The sequence below is a fragment of the Rhinatrema bivittatum genome, chromosome 13 (assembly GCF_901001135.1).
Source record: "Rhinatrema bivittatum chromosome 13, aRhiBiv1.1, whole genome shotgun sequence".
Lineage (NCBI taxonomy): Eukaryota > Metazoa > Chordata > Amphibia > Gymnophiona > Rhinatrematidae > Rhinatrema > Rhinatrema bivittatum.
In genome coordinates, this window is record NC_042627.1 from 66,531,661 (window position 1) to 66,540,795 (window position 9,135).

The 9,135-nt window shown below is 44.6% G+C and overlaps 1 long non-coding RNA gene across 2 annotated transcripts; it reads right to left on the bottom strand.

Moving 5' to 3' along the window:
* Positions 1-279: 279 nt before the first annotated feature.
* Positions 280-9,072, bottom strand: LOC115074920. 2 transcript variants are annotated; one of them, XR_003852370.1, is made up of 3 exons: positions 8,753-9,072; positions 6,571-6,697; positions 280-2,471 (listed from the first exon to the last, which is right to left on the bottom strand). It is a non-coding gene; the product is annotated as an uncharacterized LOC115074920 (long non-coding RNA). The 2 variants fall into 2 exon arrangements; XR_003852371.1 differs by lacking the exon at positions 280-2,471 and adding an exon at positions 5,361-5,690.
* Positions 9,073-9,135: the final 63 nt, after the last annotated feature.

Below are 9,135 nucleotides of genomic sequence, written 5' to 3' on the forward strand. Positions count from 1 at the left end.
TCTGAAAATGTATGTATGTGTCTTTTAAAATAGCAACTTCTGCATGTAACCGTTGGCCCCGCCCCAGGCTGCCCCCAGACCACCCCTTTCTTACATGTGTATATATGTGCGTGAAAGTGAAAATGCACATGTATTTTGGATTTTAATAAAATATGAAATATGCAAGTAGAGGCTTGTGGTAACATGGCCAACTGTGGCTTAGGAAAACAGTCAAGGGGATTAAGGAAGCAGATTCTGGCAGTTCCTTAGGTGCACTTTATTTACAGTGAGAAAGCCAAACTCAAACAAACAGTGCAGCTCACTGTAATTTCAGGTATCACACAGTCCTTAAACATAGCAGTGTGTAGGGTAGGTCTCTGCCTGCTCCTTCCAGGCCCTGAGATCTTAAACTCTGATGAGGGGCTCCTCCCTTCAGCCAGGATTCCCTGTGGGTTTGGATTTTAAGGAGGACCCGGCGAATCAGTTGTGCCCAGTCCTTTAAGGTGGTCTGAGGGAGTTTTGTAGATACTCCCTCACATATGCTCCCCCTCAGCTCAGCCTTGTCAGGATGAGCACCTGCCTATACAAGGAACACATCTCTGGACAGGAAATCTGCATTGGCGTTTTCCTTTCCTGCCCTATGTCATACTCGATAGTTGAAGGGCTGTAGAGCCAGGAACCACCTCGTCACCCTCGCATTGGACTCCTTATTTCCATTTATCCATAGGAGTGGTTGGTGGTCCATTATGAGCATGAACTGCCATCCCAGCAGGTAGTAGTGCAAGGCCTCTAACGCCCACTTGACTGCCAAAGCCTCTTTCTCAACTGTTGAGTAACTCCTTTCTCTTGGTATCAATTTCTGGCTAATGTATATTACAGGATGTTCTTGACCATTCTTCTCTTGAATTAGGAGAACTCCCAAGCTTACCTCTGAAGCATTGGTATGCATGTGAAGAGTTCAGTGACGTCTGGGCTTATCAGGACCAGTTTAGAGCATATCGCTTCTTTCAGAGCCCTGAAGGCTTTCTCTGCTTCAGCTGACCACTGGACCTTCTCTGGTGCTTTCATCAACATTCTTGCAAGAGGCTCCACCTTCTCTGAGTATTTGGGAATAAACCTTCTGTAGTATCCCATAAGGCCTAGGAACGGTCTCACTTTTCTTTTGTTTGCGGGACTGGCACCCATGTAATCGCCTCGGTTTTCCTAGTATGTGGATAGACCTTGCCCTTCCCCAGGGTGTAGCCAAGATACTGGTCTTCCTGCCCTCCCAACAAGCACTTCTTGGCATTAGCTGTTAGTCCTACTTTCCTCAGACTGGTTAGCATGGCTGGAGTTAGCTTAGAAATGTCTACCCGTGGTTACATCGGGCATCTGAATCTCAATTGGGACATAAAACCAGGGAAGTTAAATTTGCCTCATCAGATGACTTGTCTAGTGGGTCCGATGAGGATCCACCACGTGATCATTAAACCAGGGCAAAAAAATTTTTAGGGCAAGGCCAACGATCGCACAGAACAAGACGCTCACAAGGAAAGCCCTACAATCAGCATTAGCAAGGGGAATCACAGTGGCACAGGCCCTTCACACGATCGCAGATTCCTCTTGATCGGCAGTGATCAATCTATCCACTTATTGTTTGACACCCACTTTTTCATCTGCATTTATAGTTAAGGTGAGCAGAATATTACATAAAATTTTGGGGGGTTCACACATTATAGTAACATTTACACTGGCTTCTTAGTATATCATAGCTTTTCAATATATACATATTTAGCACTAGAGAATGATCCACTCTACAGAAGGCACGTATGTGGAAATTTAATTGACAGCACCACATTGTTTTTTTGTCTTTTCAAAATGCCATTGTTTTAGCGCTGCCAGTTTGCAGTTTCAGTTTCTGCCGACGGCGTCTTTGTCATTTTGTCATCTAGAAAATATTGCACGTAGTAAGTTTATCCTTTTACAAAGCATTTTTGTATAACTCATTTATTGTTTGCAATTTATAATATGTGGCATTTTGTGGGCGATTCTTTTCTGCCCCATTCTTTTTGACATCAGTCATTTTGTTGGTGCAGTGCCTTCCTAATGTTGGTTCGTTTTCTTTTCTCTCTCGCCTTCTTACCACGTCAGCAGCCCATCTGCGAGATTCCAGCTTTTGTATTGTTGCTGTTTTGTATCTTAGTGATTTCTCCTTTATAGCAAGTTGGAACGTAGCTCACATTTGATTAACTATACCGGTCTTTTTAATTGTTTCATTCTAATACGCTGTGTACTCATATAAGATTGTTGTTGTGCACTTGTCGTGTCTCTCTTTATTTCTCTTATCTTCACAGAATACCGAGTTGCATCTTATAACTTTCCCCTGAGGGAGGAAGACATTATCCTTCCGAAACATTGCAATGTCGGTTAATCAAGAAGGTAAATTCCTGACATCTCTGACATCCTGACATTGATTAAAACCATGTTACCGAACATTATGGCACCTGTGTAAACTGATAGAGATTAATAGCATTACTTTTTGTGCCTTACTGTAAACCGTTGTGACGGTACCCACCTTAACGACGGTATAGAAAAAGATTTAAATAAATAAATAAAAGTCATTTAAGAGTCCCGGTGAAAGAACATATATATATAAAACCACATAGATAAGTGCATGCTATTAAGTTTTATATGCCATATAAAAAATGTTTCAGAAAAAAATCAGAGAAAAATATGGAAATGATTTTGTTATATCATGAATGACTGATGATTAAAATCATTAGCACAAAGAGGGCCATTTAATAATCCCTTGGCATTAAGAAGGCACATCAACTTGTTCCCCATATGCTTGTATCAGTGCTAAAAATATGATGGTCATTCACACATTTTTTGGTATAAATTAGGTCCTTATTACACATCTGTAATTTGTGAAGTGAGACCTTGTTTTTGGTTGTTGTGTTATTCTTACACTTTGGGGTTTTTTTTAGTACATTGTATTGTTATCTGGATATCTTGTGGCATAGTCCAGAATAGCGAGGTTAGATATGCTTATATCCTTGTGTAGATCTCTCTCGTGGCCCTTTAAGGTCCATGGCCACTCTTTCAAAAGGGGTCTCGATTACAGGATTGATATGAGAGATGCCACCCCTACACCGGCAGGCTTTGTGAGTTGGCAGGTAGGGCAGCACTGGCAATACAACTGGACCTGTTTATGTAGGCCTGGCCAACAGAACTGTGGGTCTTTTCCTCTCCAGATGACCCTCTAGAAGGCGGCTTTGTGCTAGCTGCATGACCTTCTGATGATACGGTTTGAGAACTAGGAGTTGTTCTATTAATTCCCCTTCCACACTTCCGTTAAAAGTAGAGCCCCTTTTATCACAAAATAAAGGGGGAAAGAGTCTGTAACCTGTGCTCTAGGGACTAGCTTTCCATCCAAAGGGCCAAGTAAAACATTCTGGTTAGGTTGCCTCCGGGTCCTTATATTACAGATCACCTAACCAAAGCCACCTGTCCAAACAAGGGGATTTGCAAGAGGTAACTGACTGCAGACATAGCTCAGCACCAACTTTACTGTGTGGCAGAAAAATGTGCCATACCCTTGATAAATAATTTTCCACAATTTTTAAATCACTCTGTGTGGACTGGTTAATGTGTCTAGAAGAATTTTACAGATTATGTCATTAACTGAGATATATTTTTAATTATTCGTTCCTTCCCCTTCTTTTGATATGTGTATGTTTTAATGCTATCTCTATAGTTGCTTTCTCCCACAGCCCCCCACTATAGATGACATGCTATGACCAGCACAGGGACTCGCTTCAATACACCTCCTCCAAGGTGATGATCGGCATCCCCTTCTCTCCCCTCCTGGACCTGTTGGACAGGGGATCCGCTATGGCCTGAGTTACAGCACCAAACCGTAGCATTTACGTTATGTTATTAACCCCATATATCTGTATCCAAGTTCCTGCTACCTGTTCATTGTAAGACATTAACTTGTCAATGTTTCTGTTTAGAATGTAAACCGAATTGATCAGTAACTCTGTTATTGGAAAGTCGGTATATAAAAGTGCTAAATAAATAAATAAATAAATAAACTCAGTGTAGATAGTTTTAAAGCGTGTTTTACACTTTGTGAAAGTGAAAGACTCTTTGTGAAAAGCAAGCCATCTCTGTTGCTCTGCCAGTAGTGCTAAGTGCTATTCCTGAGGGAATTCTGTGAACTGCGGAAGGCAGAATTTGTGCGCTGTGGGCTGTGCGCTGTGGCCTGCATGGACCACGAAGGAGAGAATGGCGACATCTGCATTGGCCCATATGGCCCAGGATGGATCCTGCAGCAGACTTGACCCATACCTGCAGGAAGAAGGCTTATCAGATAGAACTGAGGAGAGAGTTAAGGGGTCAGGCCTGGGGTAAGAGGAGGAGACAGTGGGATCAAGCCTGAGGGAGGCAGAAAGAATTGAAAGGGGAAAGATCCTTTGGGGTAGGAAGGAGAGGCAAGAAAGAGAGAGAAAGTAGGGGGGGGTGGTCCCTTAGCCTGGAAGAAAGAGCGAAAGAAAAAGCAGAGGGGATTAGGGCTGGGGGGAGAGAGAGAGAGAGAAAAGGGGGTTGGGCCTGGGGGGAGGGTTCAGGCCAGGGGAGTGGAAGGGATGGCCTAGTGATGTGCCCTTAACAGTACTCCTGGGAACAATACATGAGCATATATTGAACACATGGTAACAGATGCAAGAAGGGGTTGAATTGGCACAAATTTTAAACTTGTGAACAGTATTTTTGTTGTGCAGAAATGAGAAATCCCAATCCTGATCGGAATAAGGCTGGAGATCCTCATTCATAGCCTCTTGTGGTAGGGAATCTCAGTCATTGCACAACAGCGGCACCTAATAGCCAGATTTAGCATTCATGTGTGCTGAATCAGGGGGAGAAAGGCACTGCCTGTGGTCCCTGGTTGCTGGACCATGTGGGAGAGAGGAGAGGGTTAAAAATGGGAAAACCCCCGGGGCAATTGGAAATGAAAACTTATGGTGCTGCAAACTAGAAAAGATCAGTTCGGATTGAGCCGGAAGCCCATGGAAACAGAACAAAACTGCTAGAGAAGAAAAAGGGAGCCTCATTTTCCATGTGTATGAGTTCTGTGATGGCCTGGCCAGGTCTGCTCTCTTTTGTAAATACATTTTATGTTTTATTCCTTAGTTACTGCGCAAAACAAAATGTTGCGGATAGGGACCCTTAGGACGAGGGAGAGTTGGTGCTACCTACAGGGAGGAGCCCCTCAGGTCTCCATCGTCGGCAGGTGGAGCTGGCAGAAGCAGAGGCCCAACTGGAGCTTCGCAAGCACCAGCCCATGTTCCCCTTAGGTTGAGCCCTCGGGTGCCAGGGCTGGCTGGAATTAGGTGCGGGCCTCTCTGGAGGTGATCCATCCGGATAAAGTCATTGCAGGCCAGCACGGAGAAGGAAGTGGCATCAGGGCAAGCAGCGGTCAGGACAGGCAGTCACCAGGGTCAGGTTCAGGCTGCGGTCAGAGGCAGACAGTGTATCAGAAGAGTCATGGTTCAGGCAGTGGTCTGGGCAGGCAGCATTCAGTCTGAAGCGGAAGCAGGCAGTGGTCAGGAGCAGGCAGAGGTCAACCAGCGTCGAAGTCCGATCCAAGGTCACGCCAGAAGTCCAATTCGAAGAGACGAGAAACGAGGAGGGTGAAGGAGAACGAGGGACCACCGGGGCAAGACGAGACGCTGAAGACAGACGAAGGAAAGGCAGACCACTAGGACATGAACTCAGGATATGACCAGAAGAGGGCACAGAAACACAGGAAAAACAGACAACAGAAACCAGGAATCAGGAACACAGGCAAAACACTTCTCCAGGAGGAGTCAACCGGTTGCCAAGGCAAGGAAGTGCCGCCGAGGTGGCCTCTTATAGGTCTCTGCCAGTGATGTCATCTTAATGTGCCTTCAGTGTTTTCCCGCTGTGGGCCCTTTAAGAGGGACTGCGTTGGTGCACGCGCACCCCTAGGAGGAGCCTGAGGCAGGAGCAGCGTCAGCGACAAGGCCAGTGCAGGGGCCTGCTGCGCAACCAGAGGAAGTCGGCCCAATGGCGGGGAGAGCAGCAGGGAAGGTAGGCTGAGTGTGGCGATGTGCCACGCACCCACGGGGAGGCCTCTCCCAGAGGCAAAGGCGGGTCTCCAGGGTGCGAGGCTGGAGATAAGAGCAGCGGTCTGCGGGATGGGCCCACGGACCTCCAATCACAACACAAAATGGGTTGCTCAGCTCAATGGTAACAGAGCCTGAACTGAATAATTAATTTTCGGTAATTGAAATAACATGATTATATTAAATAGTAAGCAAGTTACATAAAGAGATATTAGATAAATTTGAGGTATTTGGGCTCTGTAAACATTATGTAAAACCTTCTTCTATTCCAAGTTGGAAGCAGTGATTTGGATGCAAAGTAAAAATGGTGTATTTCTGATTTTTTAAGATCAGTGCCCTTCTTATGATGCCTGCTAACTACAGATCTGCTATTTAGAATATCAGAAATTAAATACATGAAAAATGTCTTTGTTGTCATGAAATAAATAAATGTCCCCCCAAAAAAAGCATTTGAATATTCTACCTGGAAGAGAGAACGGTGGTGCAGACCCCATTCATTATTCAGCCACTGTGCCTCAGCTCTTTTTATGTCTCGCTGTTGATGCTGATATCCTCTCTAGCAGTGGGAAGTAGACCAGGACTTCCCAAACCTGTCCACAATGAACATGCATGAGATAAATTTGCACATGCCTGGGTCTCCAGTGCACACAGATTTATTTATTTGTGGATATCCTGAAAACCTGACTGGTGGAGGTCGCCCCAGGACAGCTTTGGGAAGCCTCAGACTAGATTAAAGTCTCTGATAATATTTTTTTTATTTATATTCCACCTTTTATGACACTTCAAAGCAGATTACATTCTACTACACCCAAAGGATTTACAATCTAAGGGCCCGAGGCAATGGAAGGGGAAGTGACTTGCCCAAGGTCACAAGAGGTATCAGCAGGATTTGAACTCAGGCTTCCCTAGTTTACAACCTACTGCTCTATCCACAAGGCTCCATGCTAGCTCTATGTAACGCCTCAACAGCGACTGTTTTTGTTAGATTGGAAACCGATTTGATTTGATATTGTATCAAGAATGTCGGTATATAAAAATAATAAATAAATAAATAGATAAATAAATAAATAACGTGCCCAACTGCAGTCCTCAAAAGCCACATATGGATCTCTGGGTTTGGGGATATTCACAATGAATATTCATGAATAATCTCTCTCCTTTCAGATAGCTCACTAATTGGCTAGCAGGTACTCAATGTCTTATCTTAGAAACTTAACCCTGGAGCTATTATGGTGGGTTGAAAAAAATGCTACCTGGGTATGACTTTGTGATGTTGCACTAGTTGATAACTTGTAACTGGCAAGAAGATAAGTGACACTGCAGCGATGCTTCTGATGGAGTGGATTATGAAATCAGGCAGCATCACTGATCATAAAGTAGCACTGTAAATGACAACAGAGGTATGCAGATAAGGAGCTCTGATCCAGTCCAGGTTGGCTTGACTATATTGGTAACAGTCCAGACAGACAGAGAGAGAGAATAGGACTGAACCATGGGGTCTAGGTGCCTGCCTGGAATTCCTTGCCAAATCAGTAGCATCCAGCTGGAAATACTTTCTGCCCTTTTGTCCTGCTCTGTCATGGTACTTATCAAAGTCAATGTCCTTAGCAGTCTTTGATTTGGCAAGAGCTGCTGAGGTTAATGGTTCTGTAAACATGCACAGGGACACACTGAGCAACCATCCATGGCTTTACAATGTGTTCAGCCAGAGCAAAAAGTCCTCCCCACAAGTTAATTCAAGTCCTCTTTGAATAATGTCATTTATGAATATGATGCCTAATTAAAAAGATAGAGCTAAGGATGCAGTCAGATACGTATTACTCAAAACTTCAGGGCAATCACTATCCTGGTCTAGAATAAAGTAGTGTGGATACTTGGTAAGTCCACATAGATGCACAGAAATAAAGGTTAACGGATATGTTGTAGGTGATACTTATTACTGCACTAATTATATTTGTGACTAACTACAGAGATAATGAGTTAGTTGCTTTCATTAATCACATCCAACTTATGTAGTCTCAGAAGCTCCTGTATTATATCATACTTTTTTTGTGGTCTTTTAATGATGTCACAAGCTACTAAGACTCCTGTCTATTTTCTGAAATTTCAGGTTTTAAAGCTCTGCAGAGAGCCCCCGAGGATGAAACTGCGATTTCCCAATATCTTCCAGGCATGATATGATGGTGACTTAAGCAGACTGAGCAGAGGACGATGACTGACACTGAAAGAGCCAGGTTTAATATGCTTGATGGCATGCATGCTTTTTTGGTAAAAACAAAACAAAAAACACCCATTTATGTATTTGAGTTAGTAAGTCGAATTATTATATATCGAACCATTCAATTAACAGTGACTACGTTTTCAGGGTAGTTAGGTAGTTAGTGCAGTGGGCTGTGAGCCAAGCGAGCCAGGGTTTAAATCGCACTGGGGCTCTTTGTGACCTTGGACATGTCACTTTACCCTTTATTGCCTCTGGTGACAGAAACATAGCTGTAGTACCCGAATATAAAAAAAAGCAGAGTATAAATATTTATATAAAAGTTGTTCCCATAAAACATAGTGATGTAATTCCAAACCGAAAGTGACTTTTCACATTAAACTTTTCACATTAAACCTACGACTATGACACCTCCCCCACACCTCACCTTAACCCGGGATGCTTCCGCGCGCCTGCGCCCTTGAGACGTCAGCGCCCGAGCTCGTGAGCGCAAACGAAAAGCGGCGGCGCGCAGTACGTGCCAGGGCTGCGAGTGTTCAGGGCGCGCATGGCTCGGATGAATGAAAGCTATGAATGGGTCACGCGGCAAAAAAACGAACAAAACAAAAGCACAGGACGCGCCGCTGCTGACAAAGCGGCGTTGACTTGACTTTTACCAGCCGGCGGGAGCCCCCAGACCCCCCCCCACCCCCGCGCCTCGGCCGCTCTCGCGCTCGCTTCCTTGCTATAAAAAGCGCTCGTGCTGACGTGGGCGCTCTTGGAAGCCGGCTCCTCGCGCGGGAGGAGCAAGAGGAGGGGACGCGCCGCTAT